The following is a 20,167-nucleotide window of genomic DNA, read 5'->3' as shown; positions in this document are numbered from 1 at the left end:
TATATATATATATACAGTCCTGAAGAAAAAGGGTACTCCAAAGGTCTTGATCTTATTTCCACTTTAATGTATTAACGTTTTTGAGCCACAGCAGCTCATCCTCAGGCAGACATAAATTTTACAGATACTCTTACAACCACCATAGCTTTATACACAGCAAACATGAGCGTCACGCTCTACACAGTAGACACTCCCCAAAGTGGGAGTGATCAGCCGTGTCAGCGTAGCTCATTACCACATAACCTAAACAACAGAGGCGTAACTAGAAACCACAGGGCCCAGGTGCAAGAATCTAAGAAGGCCCCGCCCCCCCCCCCCCCCCAAAAAAAAGTGAATTTGATACATATTTTTTTTTTTTTTACATTTAACACAGACAAAAAAATGTTAATCAGATTATATGTCTGCAAAAGGAGGTACCCTGATGGTCTGACCCCCTATTACTGTATATAGTGACACTGTTTAACCCACCAGTACTGTATATAGTGAGTCAGTGACACAGCATGTAATCTGCCGGTGAGATGGCTGGCCTGACCCTACCCGCCCCAGTACTTTATAAAGTGACCACAGTAGTCTGTGACATAGTCCAGCCCCCCTGTACTGTACATACTGTATAGACTGACACTGTTTACCCCCCGCCCCCCTCCATGCTGTAGTAACAAGGTCTGTAATTTGATGGTTCTACAAATATACACACGCACACCACACATACATGCATAAATACACACACAGTCACATACATACATACATACACACACATACACACCAATGGGTAAAACAGAAACACTAACCCCTGTAGTCATATACCCTAGTAATCACATGTCACACTCACATGATATCAGTGCAGGCTAGTGGCAGGTCAACATTTTTTATTGTAAAAAAAAATATATATATATATTTTTTTTAAGCTGCACTACCTCTAGTTTCGCCCCTGCTAAACAACGTAAATAAGTGATATATAACATTTAAAAAAACAATGCGAATAGTACAGTAGTGTAGGAAACAAGCACAAACGGAGACAAATATATAGAGCTATCACAGCACGTCTGAACAATTATTACAAATGCGTCCGCTACGCAGTTACCAAGGAAACTGTCAACCAGAACCATTGACAGGGAATTGCGGGGACGTCAAAGTGAGCCTCTACCATATGTGTGCCGAATAGTGTTTGTCAAATGCATCTAAACAACAGCCTAACTGACATCCATGTTACAGAAGAACAATAGAGCCAACATATTAGATAAGCAAGCAGCAGAAGAGTAGAGAATTGGGCAAATTAGAACAAACACATTGAATCGACACATAGTGACAACAGATGTGTGATAAGTAGAATGGAATAAACAGAGCTTAGTCTGTATCTAAATACAGGTTAGCTAGGGGTGTACGTCAATTAAGGTTCATAAAAGAAGGAAGTCTTGAATGTATAATAAATAAAATACAATTTATTAATAAAACCTATAGTAACCAAATAGTAATCAATTTGTCACGGGATAAATATAGATGGATAGTGAACTGAAGGTAATTCAAATAAGCGTGTTGCAATAACCTTAAAAAAGTAAAAAAATTGTAGAGATAGTAGGACGTCTCCTCCACAACTCTATATATGCAAATACCACTTCAACATATAACTCAAAATCACCTTTGAAATATCGGCCCTAATCAGGCCATGCGAATATCAGGTACTGTTCAAATGAAACAAAGTCCAAATTATATTAATCCACCTTTGATCATATAGCTTCCAATTCATATCGAACTGTGTCAAATTGTAACCGTCCACCTTTATATACAATATAATGTTGCAACTTATGTGGCGCCTGTGAAATACTTCACCATCAATGTCCCATTTAAATTTATATAGACATACTTCAAAAGTTGGTATAATCTGTTAGTGTAATCTGTTTGCCAGATAGTATAAAGGCTACCACAGATATTGAATATGCAAAATTCGTGGCGGGTTAAAACTTTGATGCCATTTAAAATCAGATGCTGTTCATCATAGAAAGTTCGATACGGAACTGATATATTAAGTGGGTATACTTTACCGGTCCTCGTGGGGGTTAGGCGCTGATCTATGCAGTGTCTCTGTGGTCTAATCTTGGACCTGTCAGCCTCCAATCTCACCTCCGACCTCTTAGATATAATCGTATCCCGGTTGCTCTTAGCGTGGATCTATACCGCTTCAATCTCTCCAGGTGTTTGTTATTTTCTGGGGCTACCAGTTTCTTCACCACTTCCACTTACATATCAATCCGCTCTAAGCTTCTGTGAGCAATGAAGTCCTGTCAATAATCTTTGTTAAAAACTCTGCGCAGAGTATCGATGCTGGCTCACACTGCCAGATGGATTGCTTTCAAAAAATGAGAGTTCTTTCTTTACCCTTGAATAAACGTCTACGCGTTTCACCTGAGTGTAGGCTTTGTCAAGACTGATCTGTGGTAGCCTTTATACTATCTGGAAAACAGATTACACCAACAGATTATACCAACTTTTGAAGTATGTCTATATAAATTTAAAAGGGACATTGATGGTGAAGTATTTCACAAGCGCCACATAAGTTGCAACATTATATCGAAGCTTGTATATAAAGGTGGACTGTTACAATTTGACACAGTTCGATAAAAATTGGAAGCTATATGATCAAAGGTGGATTAATATAATTTGGACTTTGTTTCATTTGAACAATACCTGATATGTGCATGGCCTGAATAGGGCCAATATTTCAAAGGTGATTTTGAGTTATATGTTGAAGTGGTATTTGCATATATAGAGTTGTGGAGGAGAAGTCCTCCTATCTCTACAATTTTTTAACTTTTTTAAGATTATTGCAACACGCTTATTTTAATTACCTTCAGTTCAGTATCCATTTATATTTATCCCGTGACAAATTGATTACTATTTGTTTACTATTGGTTTTATTAATAAATTGTATTTTATTTATTATACATTCAAGACTTCCTTCTTTTATGAACCTTAATTGACGTACACCCCTAGCTAACCTGTATTTAGATACAGACTAAGCGCTAAATTATATAGTTATAATTTCTTATAATGCTTCTATTGGTTTGATGCCCTTATTTGCCCTACTATCTCGCTGGCTATTAGTGTATTGCACTGCTTGCTGCTTTGTTTGACAGTTTCCCTGGCAACCATCCAATTACCGGTTGTATACAAGCCGTCTATATATAACGGGACAGTAAGCCAGTTTGGTGTCCAGTTTGTAATTTGACATCTGATGTTAGGTTTATTTACATAATCTGTCTGGATGATAGGTTTATCTTCAATGTTTGTTTACATCAATCGTTGGTCGTGTATTAATTACCTTGCTTGAGGTGGACATATGTGTGTTTCTTCCACCTTGGTGTTTGTGTAAGTTACTGTCAGCTGATTAGACTGACGGGTCCTTTGGCAATGATCGCACTGCCGGATATGTTGTAGATGCACACATCCATCGTGTGAGTATCACACATCTGTTGTCACTATGTGTCGATTCAATGTGTTTGTTCTAATTTGCCCGATTCTCTACTCTTCTGCTGCTTCCTTATCTAATATGTTGGCTCTTTTTTTCTTCTGTAACATGGATGACAGTTAGGCTGTTGTTTAGATGTATTTGACAAACACTATTCGGCACACATATGGTAGAGGCTCACTTTGACGTCACCGCAATTCCCTGTCAGCGGTTCTGGTTGACAACTTCCTTGGTAATCGCGTAGCGGACGCATTTGTAATAATTGTTCAGACGTGCTGTGATAGCTCTACATATTTGTCTCCATTTGTGCTTGTTTCCTACACTACTGTACTATCCGCATTGTTTTTTAAATGTTATATATCACTTATTTAGGTTGTTTAGGTTATGTGGTAATGAGCTACGTTGACACGGCTGATCACTCCCACTTTGGGGAGTGTCTACTGTGTAGAGCGTGACGCTCATGTTTGCTGTGTATAAAGCTATGGTGGCGGTAAGAGTATCTGTAAAATTTCTGTCTGCCTCAGGACGAGCTGTTGTGGCTCGAAAACGTTAACACATTAAAGTGGAAATAAGATCAAGACCTTTGGAGTGCGCTTTTTCTTCAGGACTGTGTATTTTTTTTTGCTGCACCCAAGGCTTTAGTTGTGAGGTTCGGAGTGCACATTGCCCTTTTAGATATATATATATATATATATATATATATATATATACATACACAAATACATGTATAACACCTGGCTTGCCTGCCATGCTTTTGATTTGCTATTGATAAAGGCAATATAATTGCTGAAACGCGTAGAGCTTTTAACCTTGTTTTTAAAAAACTTGCATTAAGCTGTATCTCTTCATTCCTGTTGATGATTCCAGCAATAAAAGTTGATCTTCACTTTAAATCTTGTGAGTATATTCCATTGATGCAACCCATTGTGTGATGTTACTACACTATTTTGGGCTATTATCTTTTGGAGGTTAAAAGAAGTTTGACCTGACCGGAGAAGCAAGGAGAGATATTCAGCTTGATTCCTAAAGGGATACAGCACCACCACACTTGTATCAACTATCCTACATACAGTTAAGGACGACCGGGGCAGGTAGCGATCTCTATTAAGGGAAGTGTTTTACGCAGTGTATATACTTCTTTTTTATATACCAAAGATTGTGATCAAGGCTCATGTTTTTAAAGCAACAAAAATACTTTAATGGCCCGATCAATCATAATTTTTCTTATTTTTCATAGTATGAATCAATATTGTCAGTCATGCAGAAAATACTTAATTGCCACTGCATTTTTTATCTTAATTTGCTGTATGCTGTTTTTAAAGTTAAAAAAACTTAAAACAATAGTAATGCCTCAATATCATACCATATACCATTCACTTTTGATAGCATTGACAGCATAGTGACAGCCCTGCTGATATCAATAATAGTGGGTCAGCCTCGCCAATGTTGATGGAAAATTGGGCAGATCAGGCACTGTGGCAGCTCTCAAGTAATACCATCAGCAACTGCTTTCCTTGTGAGGCATTAGGACATGCTGAAAAATATATCCTATGACAGTCATTATTTTTTGCATTATTTTTTATGTGATTTGTGACACTTTTTTGTCACTTAACCAGAGGTCTGAGGTCGCAGTGTTTACTTGTGAGTAAAATGCGATTGCGCTCTTGCAGTCATATTTACTTAAAACTTGTAATATTAAGGTTATTTAACGTGCGCCAGAAAAGGAGAATTTCACCCCCAATGCAAGGGCACGGAGAATTGCGCTCTACTTGTAACCTAGCCAAATAACAGGACACAGGTTCATGCGCGTTTTGGTAAATTAATGCATTTTATAATGGATTGGATTGGCTTTGAATTTGAAAGAACCATGTAAAACACACTACTTTTCTAATCATCTGGAACAGACTCTGCAGTTTGGATTGTGTGATGTGTAGGATAAATGATTATTGCAATATTATGCAAGTTTTCATATCTGTCCTTGATATCGCACAAGCAGTTAGGTGCAGGGGAGTAGTTAGCTTTTGTGCTGCCCAAGGCAATGAACTACCCAATAAAATATGATGCCACCCCGTACCAGCCCGCCCGAAAAACTCTGCTGCCTTAGGCGCAGGCCTATTTGGCCTAGGCTAAAATATGTCCCTGGCTAGGGGGATAGCAAAGTTATACTATGAGTAAAAGGTCAAAATAGTAGAATAATCAATGCTAACATAACTGAGATATTGTGATGGTTTCCTCCCTGATACATAAGCCTGGCAGCAACAACATTATTGTGCTATTTCCCTGATAGATGCATATGGCAAAAAGTATATTACACACAGAAAAAAAAAAAATCCCTAACCTCAAAAACAATTATATCTCACCCCTACATTAAATGACAACCCCCCTCCCTCCAAATATTAAATAAATAATTACATTTTATTGTGGTCGTATAGACACATTTAATTAAGGTAGAGAGGTAAATAACAGTTGAGCTCAGTCTCATATTGCAGGATTATTGAGAGAGGTTTTGTTGTAAGGTTTAGTATGTCTTATAAAGTGAGATACTTAACCACCTGCTCATCATAAATAATACCTATCACTGAGGGCACTAACCCATAGCCATAGTCATAATGCTAATAGAAGCAGAGAGTATGCTGATAAAAAATAAATAAATAAATAAGTATAATAATAATAGTAAAAATTTGTTAATGAGCAAATAATGTCTTTTTAAGGCACATTCTAAAGCAAAATTTAAAATGCTCAGCATATTTAGAGTAAGTAGTTTTTGACTGCTGACTAGCTTACTTTCAGCTAGATTACAAGTTGAGCATTATGAGGCCTATCTAACTATCAAGCTCTGAACAGAGCTCGAAGGGCCGTGTTTCTGGCGAGTCTTCAGACTCGCCAGAAACAGCAGTTATGAAGCAGCAGTCTAACCCTGTCCGCCTGCTCTAATGAGGCGGACAGGAATCGCCGGAATTCAACCCGACCAAATACGATTGGGTTGATTGACACCCCCTGCGAGTCTGCAGGGGGCAGCATTGCAATGCTGAATACAGAGAGCATACTGCTCTCCACATTCAGCGAGGTCTTGCGGACCTGATCCGCACTGTCGGATCAGGTCCACAAGACATTTAATAAATTGGCCTCTATGACTCAAATAGCAGCGTTATGGGCCATAACGCATCATTTTCCCTAACGCAGCCATTACAAGTGTTGTCGGTATAGGTGTACCGCAAGCCTTTTAGCCTGTAATGCAACGTCAGTACCGCACTCTTAAAAATTATGTTTTTTATTGGGATTCCCATAGCGCTGGAATTATGAGTTTTGTGTTCTGGCTAAAAAAACGGCGTTACAGCCTAAAACGACAAGATCCGTAACGCCATCTAAAGTCAGTAGTTATGAGTGTTACGCTACAAATCTGTAACATAAAACTCATAACTAAACTGCACACTAAACACCCATAGACTACCTCTTAACCCCTAAACCGAGGCCCATCGCAAACACTATATTAAACTTATTAACCCCTAATCTGCTGCTCCCGACATCGCCGCCACTAAAAAAAAATATTAAACCCCTATAATAAACTTATTAACCCCTAAATTGCCGCCCTGCCGCATCACAAACACTATTTAAATATAATTAACCCCTAATCTGCTGTCGGCCCACATTGCCCCCACTATACTAAAGTTATTAAGTTCTACACCGCCGCCACTTTATTAAACCTATTAACCCCTAAACCGCAAGCCCCCCACAACAAAATATACTAAGGTAAACTATTAACCCCTAAACCGAAAGCCCTCCACATCACAATAAACTAAATTAAACTAGTAACCCCTAAACCTAACGTCCCCCTAACTTTATATTAAAATTACAATTTCCTTATCTTAAATAAAATTAAAACTTACCTATCAAATTAAAAAAACTAAGTTTAAACTAACAATTAAACTAATAATTATTAAACTAAAATTAAACTAACTACCAATTAAATAAAACTAAACTACACATTAAAAAAAATCCTAACACTACTCTAAAAATAGTCTAAATACAAAAAAAAATAAAAAAGACTAAATAACAAAAAATAACAAACACTAAAATAAAAAAGAATTACACCTAATCTAATATCCCTATAAAAATAAAAATTCCCACCCAAAATAAAAAAAACCCTAGCCTACAATAAGTTACCAATAGCCCATAAAAGGGCCTTTTGTGGGGCATTGCCCCAAAGATATTAGCTCTTTTCCCTGAAAAGAAAATACAAAGACCCCCAACAGTAAAACCTACCAACCAACCAACAACCCAAAATAAAAAACCTGACGAAACCGGCATCCTCCAATCACGGTGTGGTCTCACGAGATGGGCGCTCCAGGGTGCACGCCATGATTGGAAGAAGTCGGTTTCGTCATTGCTAAGGTAAGTACAGAGCAGCTGCAGGAGGAGGATCGCGGTCTGTGTTTGCTAAAGAAAAAGGTAAGTATTTAAAAAAAAGCTGCAATGTAGGCAAATTAAATGAATATAGTTTCAATGTTTTGACCTAAAGCATCAAGATTTCCTTCCAGATAATCCAGATTGCTGCTATTCTTGGGTTGATCCAAGCTTCAGCTCTTCCTGATTGGATTACCCGGTCATCTGACATCACGTTGGACGTCTCCTGGCGCCTGTACGAGTCCTACGGGTGACTTTTGTGGGTCCCGTGCTGCCTTGTACGGCACTCCGGTTGTGCCGCTATCTTCGGTTAGTTGCCACTACTAGGGGCTCTGGGCTCGCTCACTGCTGGGCGCTACAAACTCTACTACTCTATGTGGCGCCTCTTTTCTCCCTTATCAATAGGTTCCATCTATCACATTCACTTTAAGAATTGCAGCTCCCAAACAAAATACAGCTGGTGAGTCAATTAAAATTGACAAGGTTGCATTTAACAGCCCATCACTGCCTGTTTCTGGCTTAGAAGCTGCAAAACATGTAATTACTTAGCAGGACTTTTGTGGGAGGGGGATTAAACACATAGGGCCAGATTACAAGTGGATCGCTAATTAATGTTCCCGCTTGAGAGTTAATTGTGCTAGAAGTAAGCGTTGGTGCTCATATTATGAGTTGAAAGTAAACTGTTTTTGCTCTTACACTAACCTGACAAGGGAAAAATCCGAACTTACAATATCACGTGTGCATTCACATATTACCCCATAGAAGTCAATAGAGAAAAAAAGTGGAAAAAAAACTAACATCTCACTCACACAAACCCGACCACATATTCTCATGGGCGCTAACCCAAAATGAAAATATAAATATTTAACATTCCAATGTTCTTCACATAGAAATATATGTTCTATTTATTAATAAATATGTCTACATATATCTGATGGTACAATATATATATATATATATATATATATATAAAGATGATTATAGGAATTTATATTTAGAAATACTTTGAACATATTCTGCTATATGCAGAACATTGGAATGTAAACATTTTTACACTATATACATAGTTAAAACCTTTATTAATTATGAATATTGCATAAATATGTTTTTTCATCTTTTCATCTGGGGCTCCAATGGATGTATATACAGTATGTCTATATATGCATGTACTGTATGTGTTTATATGTGTATATACAGGGAGTGCAGAATTATTAGGCAAGTTGTATTTTTGAGGATTAATTTTATTATTGAACAACAACCATGTTCTCAATGAACCCAAAAAACTCATTAATATCAAAGCTGAATAGTTTTGGGAGTAGTTTTTAGTTTGTTTTTAGTTATAGCTATTTTGGGGGGATATCTGTGTGTGCAGGTGACTATTACTGTGCATAATTATTAGGCAACTTAACAAAAAACAAATATATATCCATTTCAATTATTTATTTTTACCAGTGAAACCAATATAACATCTCAACATTCACAAATATACATTTCTGACATTCAAAAACAAAACAAAAACAAATCAGTGACCAATATAGCCACCTTTCTTTGCAAGGACACTCAAAAGCCTGCCATCCATGGATTCTGTCAGTGTTTTGATCTGTTCACCATCAACATTGCGTGCAGCAGCAACCACAGCCTCCCAGACACTGTTCAGAGAGGTGTACTGTTTTCCCTCCTTGTAAATCTCACATTTGATGATGGACCACAGGTTCTCAATGGGGTTCAGATCAGGTGAACAAGGAGGCCATGTCATTAGATTTTCTTCTTTTATACCCTTTCTTGCCAGCCACGCTGTGGAGTACTTGGACGCGTGTGATGGAGCATTGTCCTGCATGAAAATCATGTTTTTCTTGAAGGATGCAGACTTCTTCCTGTACCACTGCTTGAAGAAGGTGTCTTCCAGAAACTGGCAGTAGGACTGGGAGTTGAGCTTGACTCCATCCTCAACCCGAAAAGGTCCCACAAGCTCATCTTTGATGATACCAGCCCAAACCAGTACTCCACCTCCACCTTGCTGGCATCTGAGTCGAACTGGAGCTCTCTGCCCTTTACCAATCCAGCCATGGGCCCATCCATCTGGCCCATCAAGACTCACTCTCATTTCATCAGTCCATAAAACCTTAGAAAAATCAGTCTTGAGATATTTCTTGGCCCAGTCTTGACGTTTCAGCTTGTGTGTCTTGTTCAGTGGTGGTCGTCTTTCAGCCTTTCTTACTTGGCCATGTCTCTGAGTATTGCACACCTTGTGCTTTTGGGCACTCCAGTGATGTTGCAGCTCTGAAATATGGCCAAACTGGTGGCAAGTGGCATCTTGGCAGCTGCACGCTTGACTTTTCTCAGTTCATGGGCAGTTATTTTGCGCCTTGCTTTTTCCACACGCTTCTTGCGACCCTGTTGACTATTTTGAATGAAACGCTTGATTGTTCGATGATCACGCTTCAGAAGCTTTGCAATTTTAAGAGTGCTGCATCCCTCTGCAAGATATCTCACTATTTTTGACTTTTCTGAGCCTGTCAAGTCCTTCTTTTGACCCATTTTGCCAAAGGAAAGGAAGTTACCTAATAATTATGCACACCTGATATAGGGTGTTGATGTCATTAGACCACACCCCTTCTCATTACAGAGATGCACATCACCTAATATGCTTAATTGGTAGTAGGCTTTCGAGCCTATACAGCTTGGAGTAAGACAACATGCATAAAGAGGATGATGTGGTCAAAATACTCATATGCCTAATAATTCTGCACTCCCTGTATGTCTGTAAATGCATATATACACATATAAATACATATTTGCATACGAAGAGAGAAGCGCTCTAACAGGAACGAACAACAGCTCATCAGCTAGTTCTACGGCGATTTACCACCCGGAAGCAGCCTCTTTTAGACCAGTGTGCTTTTCACAGAGGAAAACTTTCCTGGAGTATATCAGTCTGATCCCGCCAAGTAAGGTCAGTCCAGCACCGAAATACCAGACAATTCTCCTCTGAACAAGGAACATGACAACCCCAGACGATCGTTTCGGCCTCCTATGGGCCTCATCAGTGAGGTGCAGCCACATTCCTCTAAGCACACTGGGCAAGGAGTCCACATCTAGTTTCCCCCATCACCCATAGGGAGACATTTCTAGGGTCATATTAATTTGAATACGAAGAGAGAAGCGCTCTACCAGGAGCGAACAACAGCTCATCAGCTAGTTCTATGGCGATTTACCTCCCAGAAGCAGCCTCTTTTAGACCAGTGTGTTTTTCACAGAGGAAAACTTTCCTGAAGTATACCAGTCTGATCCCACCAAGTAAGGTCAGTCCAGCACCGAAATACCAGGCAATTCTCCTCTGAACAAGGAACATGACAACCCCAGATGATCGTTTCGGACTCCTATGGGCCTCGTCAGTGAGGTGCAGCCACATTTCTCTAAGCACACTGGGCAAGGAGTCCACGTCTGGTTTCCCCCATCACTCATAGGGAGACATCCCTAGGGTCATATTAATTTGCATACGAAGAGAGTAGCGCTCTACCAGGAACAAACAGCTCATCAGCTAGTTCTATGGCAATTTATCACCCGGAAGCAGCCTCTTTTAGACCAGTGTGCTTTTTACAGAGGAAAACTTTCCAGAAGTATATCAGCCTGATCCCGCCAAGTAAGGTCAGTCCAGCACCGAAATACTAGGCAATTCTCCTCTGAACAAGGAACATGACAACCCCAGACAATTGTTTCGGCCTCCTATGGGCCCCGTCAGTGAGGTGCAGCCACATTCCTCTAAGCACACTGGGCAAGGAGTCCACGTCACCCATAGGGAGACATCCCTAGGGTCATATTAATTTGCATATAAAGAGAGAAGCGCTCTACAAGGAACGAACAACAGCTCATCATATAAATACATATGTATATAGACATTTATACATACATATACATCTTTAGAGATGTATTTGTATGTATCTCAATGTTAAATCCCTTTGCCGGTATAAGATCTCATATCTTTGAGCCCTTGTAACTTTGTTGTGCAATATTTTTTAGATGGTGTTATTATGAGTGTAACTGTACTTTGTAATGTATTTTTGATTTATTTTGTGACACTTTTTGTTTTGCGAAACAGTTAACCAGAGCTCTGAAGTCACGCTAATCATTGTTGCGTACTTTCAACTCATAAAGGCCCATTTATCAAGCTCCGTATGGAGCTTGTGGGCACGTGTTTCTGGCGAGTCTTCAGACTAGCTAGAAACAGCAGTTATGAAGCAGCGGTCTAAAGACCACCGCTCCATAACCTGTCCGCCTGCTCTGAGCAGGCGGACAGGAATCGCCACAATTCAACCTGATCGAGTACGATTGGGTTGATTGACACCCCCTGCTGGCTGCCCATTGGCCGCGAGTTTGCAGGGGGCGGTGTTGCCCCAGCAGCTCTTCTGAGCTGCTGGTGCAATGCTGAATACGGAGAGCATATTGCTCTCCGCATTCAGCGAGGTCTTGCAGACCTGATCCGCACTGTCGCATCAGGTCCACAAGACCTTTGATACATAGGCCCCATAGCATGAGCGACAAGCCCTACAAACACCCGCAATTAACCCTTATCGTTCACACACAAATGTTTGCGCTCCACTCGTAATCTGATACATAGCTTGCTAACATCAGTAAGGCAAAATGTACACGCTTAAGATTTAGACCATGCCACGTTTGCATTTGAATGTCCCTTTAACCAGAAGGATGTGACTAAAATGTTCATAGGATTCAGCAAGTAATAAATTATGATCCTCAATGGTACAGGATTTTAACAGTGGTAAAGAGAGAGCCAACATAGGAGTATACCTTTAAGGGCAGTAAGGACTGTAACACACTGAGTAACAAAGCAGGAAAGAAAATGTGTTCTATTCTTTTACAATGTTATATTTGTGTGTTGTTTTCAGGTTTACTTTAAGAAATCCATTAGATATCTAGCTTAAAATTAAACATCTGAATACATTGAAGCCAAAAATATCAAAGAAAAACTACAGTTATTTAACTTAATAACATAAAAGTTCAGAACTTAAAGGGTCATGAAACCCAAACATTTTCTTTCATGTGTCAGATAGAGTAAACAATTTTAAATAACTTTCCAAATTACTCCAATTAGCAAATTTACTTTATTCCCTTGGTATTCTTCGTTGAAGTAGCATCACTGAACTATAGGAAGCTAGCTGAACACAGTGGGTGAACCAAGAAGAGGTATATATGTGCAGCCACCAATCAGCAGCTAACTATCAGTAGTGTATTGCTGCTCCTAAACCTTCCTATGTATTCTTTTCAAGAAAAGATACCAAGTGAACAAAGCAAATTAGTTAAAGGCACATTCAAGTCAAAATTAAACTTTCATTATTCAGATAGAGCATGCAATTTTAAACAACTTTACAATGTATTTCCATTAAAAAATGTGCAGTCTTTTTATATTTAAACAACTTTTTGAGTCACCAGCTCCTACTGAGCATGTGCAAATTCACAGAATAAGGGTATATGCATTTGTGATTGGCTGTCACATGGTACATGTATGCATTTGTGATTGGCTGATGGCTGCCACATGGTACAGGGGGAGTGGAAATAGACATACATTTTAAAATTGTCAGAAAAAAAATCTACCATTCATTTAAAGTTCAGACGAAGTGCTATTGCATTGTCTTGTTATCTTGCATGTGTTGATTATGCAAATCTACTGTGTTGACTGGTCCTTTAACAGAAGTAAAATGGAAGGATGTTTAACATGGTATTCTTTTTCTGAATCTTGAAAAAAAAATTAGGTTTCATGTCCCTTTAAATTCCTTTCCTACCCACCAAGTTTCTTGAGCAAACTATAAATGAAGGATAAAATACTTAATGTTGAAAATTCCTTTATATGTCTGCAGCGTTCGTTGCGCTGAGCACCTCATGCCGCCCACGGCAGAACACTATTTTATCAGTGAGGTGATGTTAGCCAATAGCGTGCTATCCATTATAATATATAATATAAGAGTTGGTAATGTCACCTCATTTAAAAAAATAGAGTTCTGCTGCTTGTGACATGAGGCAATCAGCACGGCGAACACTGCAAACAAATAAAGGAACTTTCAGCAGCAAGTATTTTATACTTTATGCCTGAAAGTCCCCTTTATTTGTTGCACTGGCAAATCCTAGCATTTCAAAAACGCTAAGATTTACCATCACTTTAATACTGTAGAAATTCCCCCAGTTCAGTGACATGGGATAAGTGTCCATTTAAGCCCTTTGATAGCTGACAGATCTGCTGCAGATATTCAGTTTGTAAGGACTGACATTCTATACTTGAACACCAAATTCCAGCAACTTGTTGCTGCTTAAAAGCTTTAAGTATTTGAAAAATGGCCTTTAACATTGAACAGATGATCAAACTAAATACAGTTACAAGACTGTGCAGCCATCAAACAGTTTTTTAGTACAGGTGTCCGCCTTTTTGTGTCCCTGCTGAAAACAATCTTACATGATCTTCTTTAACAAAAAGTACATTTTTTTTCCCTTAAAACATGCACTGAAGTGTTTATCAGGTTCCAAGTTCATTTCTAGTTGAAAGAAAAATTTGACAACTTTAAAGATGTATGTGACAGTTTTATTGCATTTGAGACTTTGTGCTCCTGGAGGGTAAATCTGACAGCAAATAAGATATATCTGTCAGCATTATACTGTAGTCCTTCCAAAAGCAAGATCAGAGAAATCCTTAAACTAAATATACAGAGGAATGCTGATACTACAACATGAAATGTAATTCTTTTACAAAAGGTTATGCTTGTACGATATAGTAACACCAGATTCATTGTCAGCAGATTTACTTTGTGTAGATAGTATGCAGGCTTAATACATGCAATTTGCATTCAAATTAATATTAAACCCACAAATTAATCCTATATTTAAAGTGATGGTAAATCCAAGGGTTTAACAAACGCTAGTATTTACCATCACTAAAAATTAAGGGCAGTTTAATTTATTAATCGTGTAAAAAAGGGTGTTAAACTCAACCTTTCTGTGTCATTGCACAGCGCTAAACTAAGCGGCTCCAGCCGCCCACGGCACATCGATCTTCTATCAATGGGGTGCTGTTACACCTCTGAACCGATAGCTGTGCGTGCATACAGAAGCCGGTCAATTGACACGCACCGCTATTGGTTCAGAGTTGCAAATGTCACCTCACTGAAGGAGATCGCTGTCCTGTGGGTGGCCGGAGCCGCTGACTTTAGCGCTGTGCAATGGCACAGAAAGGGTGAGTTTAGCACCATTTTTTTTACACAGTTGATGAATGAAACTCCTCTTGATTTTTAGTGATGGTAAATACTAGTGTTTGTTAAACGCTTGGATTTACCATCACTTTAAGCTCCCCCTTGTAGCTGCATTAATAGAATTTAATTGTGGTCTGGTTAGTCAGTGGGCAACATAAAAAAAAACATGAGTTTTGTGAAAAAATCAGGTATAAGCAAATGTCATAAAAGCCTGGCAAGATGTGTGGTGGGAAAATTTCCTTAGCTGTATTATTTACTGTTAAAATTTTAGGAAAACATCTTCTGTGGTTTGGCAGTTCCAGTACCACAGCTATAGAAATACATATTACTTCTCTAGTATATATGTAGCAATCAGGCACCATTAAACATTTGATTTTCTCCCAGACTGGTAGTTATGAAAAATACATATGTTAGGGCTGTTTTTAAGGCTGTTAAAAGAAATGATTTGTATAAGAACCCTGACATATGTATTTTTCATGTGTCCCTTCTTAAAGCGGCAATATGGTCACCCTAGTTATAAGCAAATTGAAAGAAGCTATGTTGTTTTGTATTTAGTCAGGGCTGGTGCTAAGTTTTTTGACTACACAGGTGAAGACACATTTATATATTTTTATACTCTGCTCTACTGCTTCTTAACAAAATGTTCTACAGATCTAAGCAGCTATAGATAACTATTGTTCTATAATGATAGAAAAAATAGATTTATATTATAACATCCCATTTTTTACTTTTAATCTGATTTATTATAACTATAATACCTATAGTGGTTATTTTTCTGCATGCCTTAAAATACCAAAGTGGTGGTTTGACACAACATAGTAAATTAGTGGTGGCTCTGCATAATGAATTGAACAGTGGTGACAATAAATAAAACACACAAATCTAAAGGTAATTATACCTAGACTGACACTAGCATGTCTAACAGGAAAATTATCAAGTTGCATGCAAACAAGTTTTCAAGCAGAGAACCTGTCCACCTGCAAATGCCACTTGACAAAATTTAAGACTGCAGAAAAGCTCTGATTTTCAATCCTGCCTCATACTTTTGGGATTGCATGAGAGCAGGGCCTGTCAAACATCCTGAACAAGTAAGTTTCAGATGGTTTATCTCTGCCACCTAGGATAAGAAGCAGAGGAGGCTTTTTAAATTTGTGGTTGCAAACTCACTCTTGCAAAGCTGAACTGCAAGTTCTCAGAAGCTGCAAATGCATTTTGATAAATATTCTAAGTATACATTTTTTAAGCCCTACAATAGATCATATTAAGTTGCAAAGGAGTACTGGCAAGTTGTGGCCAGTGGACCAGTACATCACACACTTATTTTGTTCAAGTGTCACTGTATATTGATGGTAATGAACATTTATACACTAAGAAACACATATAATAAAAAAAGGCATCTATTCACTAGGAAACATGCTGCACTGTATAATTAATGTCGAGTGCCTATACACTGATAACATATATGCTTCCTTGTCTAATAATGTTGAGGGTTCATACAGTAAAAGACAGGACAGGCTGTCCTGTATAATGATGATGGATGCCTATACACTTATGGTGACCACTGAATATTTATGCACTGAAATTAAGGTACTGCACTGTATAATTATGTCAAGTATCTATACAATGAAATAGGACGTTGTGCTGAATATTGATTCTATCCACTTTTATGTACAGGTACGCATGTAGAGTAGAATAGCTAGATACATTAATATACAGTAGACAGATAGATAGATAGATAGATAGATAGATACTGTATGTATTTATACTGTATATATATATATATATATATATATATATATATATATATATATATATATATATATATATATACACACACACACACACACATTTATACAACTGACATCAATAATGCAGGAGGAGATAGTGCACTGATAACTTGCAGTGTCTTAAATGTTGGAGGATTGTCAGTATGTCTGCGAGTGCCAATTAACCTCAGTAATACCTATTAGGCTGTGGGGTGTGGAGGTGAGTCCCATTGCTGCACCAACTTTTATGAAGGCTGCTAAAGCTTTGCAGGGGTTGTGCAGTGAGATATTTGAGCCAGATGCTTCCAGGTGTTCTGGCTGTCCTCCACTCTCTGCCTCCCTCTGATTTAGGGGGGTACCTTTCCTGTTTTCCATTATACCTATTATGCCACCACACATGGCCCCTACTATGAAGCTAAAGTTAGGCAGGAAAAAAATAAATATATACATTAAAAAAAAATTATGCCATGCACCAAACTTAAACCCCCAACACCACTAGTGGAGCCCTTAGGCGGTCACCTAGTTTGCTTCTTTGTAGCACCGGCCCTGTATTTAGCTGCCCTGTTACTAATAACACTTACAGGCTAACTAACCGTCCTTCTTATGCTATCAGTTATAGTTTTTACTTACATATCTGGATAAGATTTACTACTGAAATTGCCATCCATAGATCCTTGCTGTTCAAAAGGTTACCTTGAAAATGGTTGGACATTACAAGTGATACAATTATAATATGGTAAATTAAAATGTTTTTATTAACCCCTTAATGACCACAGCACTTTTCCATTTTCTGTCTGTTTGGGACCAAGGCTATTTTTACATTTTTGCACTGTTTGTGTTTAGCTGTAATTTTCCTCTTACTCATTTACTGTACCCACACATATTATATACCTTTTTTCTCGCCATTAAATGGACTTTCAAAAGATACCATTATTTTCATCATATCTTATAATTTACTATAAAAAAAATTATAAAATATGAGGAAAAAATGGAAAAAAACACACTTTTTCTAACTTTGACCCCAAAAATCTGTTACACATCTGCAACCATCAAAAAACACCCATGCTAAATAGTTTCTAAATTTTGTCCTGAGCTTAGAAATACCCAATGTTTACATGTTCTTTGCTTTTTTTGCAAGTTATGGGGCCATAAATACAAGTAGCACTTTGCTATTTCCAAGCCACTTTTTTTTTTTCAAAATTAGCGCTAGTTACATTAGATCACTGATATCTTTCAGGAATCCCTGAATATCCATTGACATGTATATATTTTTTTTAGAAGACATCCCAAAGTATTGATCTAGGCCCATTTTGGTATATTTCATGCCACCATTTCACCGCCAAATGCGATCAAATAAAAAAAATTGTTCACTTTTTCACAAATTTTTTCACAAACTTTAGGTTTCGCACTGAAATTATTTACAAACAACTTATGCAATTATGGAATAAATGGTTGTAAATGCTTCTCTGGGATCCCCTTTGTTCATAAATAGCAGACATATATGGCTTTGGCTTTGCTTTTAGGTAATTAGAAGGCTGCTAAATGGCACTGCGCACCACACGTGTATTATTCCCAGCAGTGAAGGGGTTAATTAGGGAGCATGTAGGGAGCTTGTAGGGTTAATTTTAGCTTTAGTGTAGTGTAGTAGAGAACCCCAAGTATTGATCTAGGTATATTTCATGCCACCATTTCACCGCCAAATGCGATCAAATTAAAAAAAAACGTTAATTTTCTCACAATTTTAGGTTTCTCACTGAAATTATTTACAAACAGCTTGTGCAATTATGGCACAAATGGTTGTAAATGCTTCTCTGGGATCCCCGTTGTTCAAAAATAGCAGAAATATATGACTTTGGCGTTGCTTTTTGGTAATTAGAAGGCCGCTAAATGCTGCTGCGCATCACACATGTATTATGGCTAGCAGTGAAGGGGTTAATTAGGTAGTTTGTAGGGAGCTTGCAGGGCAAATTTTTGCTTTAGAGTAGAGATCAGCCTCCCACCTGACACATCACACCCCCTGATCCCTCCCAAACAGCTTCCTTCCCTCCCCCACTCCACATTTGTCCCCTCCATCTTAAGTGCTGGCAGAAAGTCTGCCAGTACTAAAATAAAATGTATCTTTTGGTTTGTTTGTTTTTGGCATATTTACATATGCTGCTTTGTAGAATCCCCCCATAGCCCCCAACCTCCCTGATCCCCCCCCCCCCAAACAGCTCTCTAACCCTCCCCCTCTGCCTTATTGGGGGCCATCTTGATGTGGAGGGGCCGCCCCCCTCCACATCACCTGGGCCATTGATGGCCGCCACCCGCCTCCCACACAGGCTCCCACCCACCAACGATGAAAGCCATGGATGTCCGGTGCAGACAGGGCCACAGAGTGGCTCTCTCTGCATCGGATGGCTGCTAAAGGTTATTGCAGGATGCCTCGATATTGAGGCATCACTGCAATAACCGGAAAGCAGCTGGAAGCGAGCAGGGTCGCTTCCAGCTGCTTTCCAGACCGAAGACGTGCAGGGTACGTCCTTGGTCGTTAAGTGACTTTTTTTTGCGGACGTACCCTGCACGTCCTCGGTCGTTAAGGGGTCATGATACTCAAATGTTGAAACACTTGAAAGTGATGCAGCATAGCTGTAAAAAGCTGACTACAAAATATCACCTGAACATCTCTATGTAAAAAATAAAGATATATTACCTCAAAAGTTCCTCAGCAGCCACATCCCATTGTAAAGGACTTCTAAGCAGCAAATCAGTATGTCTGTCCCGGGATAACAGAAGGAGCGAGCATTCATGCACAATCATCTTATTTCCCTATTCAGTGTAAGGAAGTTTACTATGAAATCTCATGAGAGTTAAGTGAAATCTCATGAGATCACAGTAAAAGAGTTCATGACCTCAGCACTGCTGATGCTGATTGGTTGCTGTTCATTTCTTCATTTATTTATTTTTTACCTGCAGCTGAGCACTGACAAAGAAATTATCAGTCTATAATTTTAATGGTAGGTTTATTTGAACAGTGAGATACAGAATAAAAACAAAAAAATCCAGAAAAACGCATTTCAAAGAAGTTATACATTGATTTGCATTTTAATGAGTCAAATAAGTATTTTCATCTCCTATCAATCATCAAGATTCCTGGCTCCCAGGTGTCTTTAATAAAGGTAACGAGCTGAGATTAGGAGCTCCTAATCTCAGCTTGTTACCTGTTTAAATGACACCTGTCCACAGAAGCAATCAATCAATCAGATTCCAAACTCTCCACCATGCCCAAAACCAAAGAGCTG

General features: G+C 38.6%; 1 protein-coding gene across 1 annotated transcript in view; it reads right to left on the bottom strand.

Moving 5' to 3' along the window:
• Positions 1–20,167, bottom strand: part of SMPX (small muscle protein X-linked) — a 200,537-nt gene that overhangs the window by 38,834 nt on the left and 141,536 nt on the right. The gene's annotated exons all lie outside the window — the stretch shown is intronic.

The sequence above is a fragment of the Bombina bombina genome, chromosome 3 (assembly GCF_027579735.1).
Source record: "Bombina bombina isolate aBomBom1 chromosome 3, aBomBom1.pri, whole genome shotgun sequence".
In the NCBI taxonomy this organism is placed as follows: domain Eukaryota; kingdom Metazoa; phylum Chordata; class Amphibia; order Anura; family Bombinatoridae; genus Bombina; species Bombina bombina.
This window is presented reverse-complemented; position numbering and strand designations above follow the sequence as displayed.